This window comes from Suricata suricatta, chromosome 7 (genome assembly GCF_006229205.1).
Source record: "Suricata suricatta isolate VVHF042 chromosome 7, meerkat_22Aug2017_6uvM2_HiC, whole genome shotgun sequence".
Taxonomy (NCBI): domain Eukaryota; kingdom Metazoa; phylum Chordata; class Mammalia; order Carnivora; family Herpestidae; genus Suricata; species Suricata suricatta.
Window position 1 is genome coordinate 106,893,154 of NC_043706.1, and position 6,132 is coordinate 106,899,285.

The following is a 6,132-nucleotide window of genomic DNA, read 5'->3' on the forward strand; positions in this document are numbered from 1 at the left end:
GCTCTCTTTGCCCTTCCCCACCTTGTACACAAGCAAGCTCCCTCTCTGAAATTAAACGTTAAAAAAAAAGTACCCACCTTGCAGAATAGTTCTGAGTTCCAATGTGTGTGAAAGTTCTCTAAAATTTGAAGTGCTATGCAAAGAAAGCTATTCTTGAAATTGTTATTATTGCATTTTAACTAGAACTTAGATAGATACAGACTAAAATATACCACCCAGTCCGGTAGTCTACTCCCTTTCTCCAAGCAGCCAGTAGGAGTTAGAAGTGACTTACTGTCTTATACACTTTACAGCTTGGAGCTCCCTCCTTCAGTGACACCACATGCACTGCCCTTTTGCCTATCAGGGACTAAATTCTGTGAGCTTTATCTGCTTTTGACCTTTTATTGGGTACTGCTAAACCACTGCTTCCAGGGAGGCCAAGGCTAAAGTCATTACATTCGCCTAAATGAACTTAACCAATACAATCAAGGCATTTTAGTCCCTCTCATTTCATCCCATTCTGTATCTTGGTTCCACAAACTCCTACTTTCTTCCCAAAGATATCTAATGGACAATGAAAAAAAAAGGTGACTGGTTTGTTAACAGAATGACCACTTGTTAACATCATACAATGCTATTTCTCAATGGCATTTTTGAGTCACTATTAATAAAAAACTGTTCTTTCTGAACTCTCATATAGCTGTCTTTTAAGTCAGTAATAATCATTTTAACACAATGCTTTATTCTCTTTCTCCAAAAAGCTCTAAGCACCTGGGAGACATTATCTCATTATTCCTAATGCATGCAGAGAGGCTCTGAGGGGGGGTTTAGGCAGACAAACAATGTCCATAAAGTTCACCATGACTATCATTAAAATATTATCTGTTTAAATGCATGTACAAAACACAAGCTTTCAGCCACAAGAAATCATTTAAAATAATTTAAATTGCTTGTAAAATAAAATGGATCTCTAGTCACAATTATTATGTGCTATGTGTTAAAACAGATTACTTAAGGCATTTGCTTGGTACTTAAGTTATTCTGACTCACATGTACTTCTCTTTCCCCCATTACAAAAGGACAAAAATATTTAAAGTACTTGATCATCTGCAAAGTTCATTAAACTTTTCACTGATTCAATAGGTACAAATAATTTTAGAGTCCTGGTCTTAACTTTTAGACTGTGTCATCTGAAACACTCAAGTTTTAGAAAGATAGAAAAAAGTTAAAAGAAGTAAAGAAGTAGTGGACAAATAGCCCTATCTAAACTAAGAAGTAAAGAATATTGTAAAAATAGATAATTTTAGCCTGCATTAGACATGCTGAGGGGAAGGGCACAAAATAACCATAATTTAACTTAGTTAACCACATTGACTGGAGAAAGTCAGGTGTTATTTTCATAATTATGGAAGTCTCAGTCTTTAAAGCTACATGGAAGAACTCTTAAACATACCTGTTTTGGAGTCATATTCTTATTCATGGCCTTGAATAGTTTCTTACATGAAACAAGTGTTGAGAAAAGTCACAAAGTGGACTTCATTTGCCAGTCTTTTCATATGGCAGTTTCCCTATGAGAGCCAGTGAGCCCACGACAGGCTGACAGGAACCTGCTGCCCCATCCTTCTCATTAGACAAAGTGAAATCCCTGGTTATATGTCCCATTAGTAAACTGCCAACATGAATTTCTTCTTTGACAAGAAGACTTATAACCACAGCTTTAATGTATGAATAAATGCTCCACAAAACTACCAATTCCATTGGGTCAAGGATAACATTTCCCTTTTCATTCCCAAAGAGCATACTTTTTAGCATAGTATTTCATATATTCTGACTAAGGGGTAGATGGAGGCTCTGTGGATATTAGATGAAGTAGCTACATTTACTGATTTCGTTTGCAGGAACTCTTTTGTAAGCTCTGGAGCTCTGAAATGGCTGGGAGAAATCTGAAAGACCCAAAAAGAAGAAGTCAAACAAACTTCCAGGGTCTTCCATGCATCTTAGGACACATATTAGGTAATATTTCTATACATTTTTTTTAGTTGAGATTGTATAAGACCCTGCTTTTCTTTTTCTTTTCTTTTTGTTTTTTAATTTAAATCCAAGTCAGTTAACATATGGTGTAATAATGATTTCAGGAATAGAACTTAGTGAATCATCACTTACAACACCCAGTGCTCATCCCAACAGTGTCCTCCTTCATGCCTCTCACCCATTTAGCCAATCCTCCCCACCCAACCTCCCTCCAGCAACCCTCAGTTTGTTCTCCGTATTTAAGAGTCTCAAAAGGTTCATCTCCCTCTAAGACCCAGCTTTTATTAATGAATTAGCATTCATTTTTCAATGGTTTTTAAATGTTTATTTATTTATTTTGAGAGAGAGAGAGAGAAGATGCACATGCGAGCAGGTTACTGGCTGAAAGAGAAGAAAGGGAATCCCAAACAGGCTCCAAGTGGTCAGTGCAAAGCCTGCGGCGGGGCTCTATCTCATGAATCATGAGATCATGAACTGACCTCAAATCAAGAGTCAGATGCTTAACTGACTGAGCCACCCAGGTGCCCCTCAGTATTCATTTTTAAACACTTGTTACATGTAATAAACTATTCTAGGCCATTAGTGAGTAAGAATATGACTCCAAAACAAGTATGTATAAAAGTTCTTCCATGTAGCTTTAAAGACTGAGACTTCTCTTATTATGAAAATAAAATGCAGAGAATTGATTCAAAACTTCCCAATGCCATCACAACCTAGAAATCAATGTTGACTAAGCTAAAGTGTGCTTTAAAAATTAAATGATCTGCTAAATAGAACTACAGTGTACACAATAAGCACAATAAAAATGTTTCCCAACAGATCCTACCTATGCTTTTCAAGAATGTTGATAAATGTGTACTATAGGTAATTTTCAATTCATTAAGACTTCCAGCTTTTAATGATCAATAGAATTCAGAAAACAGACCTAGTGTGATTGAGAGATGTACTTAGGAAAATTACTGTAATAGCACTAAGTAGTATGCTATGTATCTCCAAAAATATTGCTTTTCCTTTCCTTTCCCATTGGCAGTTCAACTTTCCAATAATTCTTTACATCAAAAATAAAAATAGCTTTCAATCAATTGATAAGCATCACAGAGACTCAAAAATACTCCCAAGAAGTTAGAGCCCAGAGGCATTTTTATTCTCTTATGCATTTTCAAAGTAACTGTCAGTCTTGTATAGATGCTGGCATATTTTCCACTACTAGAAGGAAATATTTATCAGTCAGAAAGGCATGTTTATAGATACTGTCTGAAAAGTAGTCATGAAGAAAATCTTCCTGAGTATTTAAATCTTCCCCACTCTCTCTATACCAGCTCTAGAAAAGCCTGTTTAATTGTACACACAAAGTAGGTAAGCTCCAAGGCTCGGTCTTATCTTTCTTCTCTTCTAATTTAGTACATTCAGGAAACCATATCACCACCCTAACAGCATGTTCTACCACCAGGATAACGATTACTTTCAATTCTAAAACTTCCCTCTATAATTCTATCAATAATTTTTCTCCAAACATAAATATGATCACGTTTTCTCTATTTAAAATCCGATACAGGCTCCCCACTGAATATTGGACAGTCTGAAATCCATATTATGCCAGACAGAAGTCTCCATAATTTGAGACCAGATGACTTCTGTAGTCTGACCACTGTGCCTACTTTACATTTCCAACTTTAAATATTCCAACTGCTTTAGTTCCTCTAAATCACAGGCTGCTTCTTAGTTATGCGCAGCACCCTCTTAGAAGGTCTTCTCCCACCCCAGCCAACTGGCAACCACACATTCATCTTTAAGAGTCACTTCCTTTTCTAAGGAGTGATTCCTTCCCATGACCATATTAAGGCAGAATCGGAACTCTAATAGTTAATTTTTTATATTTTCTTTTTTTTTTATAAAAAGGATTTTTTTAATGTTTATTTTTGGGAGGGAGAGAGGCAGTTGTAAGCAAGGGAGGGGAAGAGAGAGAAAGAGACATAGAATCAGAATCGGAAGCAGGCTCCAGGCTCTGAGCTGTTAGCACAGAGCTCGACGTGGGGCTCAAACCCACAAACTGTGAGAACATGACCTGAGCTGATGCTTAATCAACTGAGCCACCCAGGTGCCCCTGTACTTACTTTTCAAGATACCAGATAATACAAGCATTTTCATTTGTCACATATTCTGCTTTGGGCTCTCTTCCCACTTCAGTTTTACTTCCCTGAATCAGAGAGGATGCATCTTAAAATATACTGTTTCTCCCACTCTCCTATATCCTTTTCATAGCTTTTCTACACTTCTCGATAGATTTGCAAGTGCCATGATGTAGAAGGAACTGAAGACAAACTTGTAATGTAAGCTAAGCGCATTAGAATTTTAAAAATGCCCGGGTGGCTCAGTAGGTTAAACGTCTGACTCTTGATTTCAACTCAGGTCATGATCTCACAATTTGAGAGTTTGAGCTACACTCTGCACTAACAGTGTGGAGCCTGCTTGGGATTCTCTCTCTCCCTCTCTTTCTGCATCTCCCCCACTCATTCACTCTCTACCAAAAATAAACTTAAAAAATATATGAGTAAGGACTGAATGAAAGGGTTAATCCATTCTTTTAGAAAAACTCAAGTATTCAGATTATAAATCATTTTCTTTATACAGTATTTTGAATAAGCATTCCATTTTTCTGCACTTAGAGCTCTTTTTTTAACGTTTATTCTTGAGGTGGGGGGAGAGAGAGAGAGAGAAAGAGAGAGAGAGAGAAAGAGCAGGGCCAAGAGAGAGGGAGACACAGAATCTGAAGCAGGCTCAGACTCTGAGCTGCCAGCCTTATGCCGAGCTCAAACTCAGAAATGCAAGATCATGACCTAAGCCAAAGTAGGAAGCTTAATCGACTGAGCTACCCAGGTGCCCCTGCACTTAGAGCTCTTTTTGGCACAGATTGGGAAAGACATAAAAATTTTTATTCTTCAGTCATAAAAGAGCAGGTAAGTTTTACCTGAATATTTCTCATATCTTTTCTGATCTTTCTTTTGATGCTTTTCTAAGTTCTAGAAAGCTAACAGTCTTAGTGTTCTTACTACTACCTTAATACAATCTCCTATTTCTTTTCTTTAAAAGCTAATAAAATTCATGACTTTTATTAAAGACTTAAGTAATTGGTAGACATCTATATTTAGTTGTGTAATTACTTACTTGCTTTAGTTTTTTTTTCCTCCAAAGTAACAGTGAACTAAGTATTAGAGTTTTAAACTGTCCATTTTCTTGCCTATATCAATCAATGCAAAGATTTGCTCTGTAAAGTTTCTTTGCAATAGCTCTAATCAATCTTAGTATTTAGTTTAGTGAAGACTACTTTATCTTCTGGGATTATAAAGTTTAAAAAATATTTAATGCTTAATGTTATTCAAAAACTGTTTAATGTTTGGGGTGCATGGGTGACTCAGTCGGTCAAGCACCTGACTCTTGATTTTGGCTTAGGTCATGATCTCATGGTTTATAGGATGGAGTCTGGTGTCAGGCTCTGCTCTGACAGCAGGGAGCCTGCTTGAGATTCTCTCTCTCCCTTTCTCTCTGCTCCTTCTGGCTTGCATGCTCTCACTCTCAAAATAAACAAATTAAAAAAAATGTCTAATGTTATTTAAAAACAACTTGTGTCTCTTATTGTTAAACATTTATCTTCGAAACATTTATAATTTAAACATTCATCAAACCTGCAGAAATCTACAAAATGTCCTGACCACTGATAGTAAATGATGATTCCTCCAAGTCTCTTACTGCACATTTGATAACCAAACAATACAATGATATACTATTTAAATGCACTATTTAGCATATGGAATATGACTTATACCATGTATGAACTGACAATTTAAAAATAAATAGATTATAAATATAAATATTTAGTAAATATAGTCTAATCTTTCTTCAGCGATTCATCAGATTCTTCACGCTCACAAAGAACATCAGACACATCATTAGGAACATCAGGTAACACTGAAGTACATCCATACAGTGGAGATAATAGACACTGAAAGTCTACGTCAAGATTCAATATGAAAAAATATACAATGCATAATATTAAGCAAAGGGAATACCAACATGAATATCATATTTAAATATATACAGTATATGAATTTAATCACAGAA

At 36.0% G+C, this 6,132-nt stretch overlaps 1 protein-coding gene across 3 annotated transcripts in view; it reads left to right on the forward strand.

Moving 5' to 3' along the window:
* Nucleotides 1-6,132, forward strand: part of NKAIN2 (sodium/potassium transporting ATPase interacting 2) — a 964,622-nt gene that overhangs the window by 248,910 nt on the left and 709,580 nt on the right. The window lies entirely within an intron of this gene.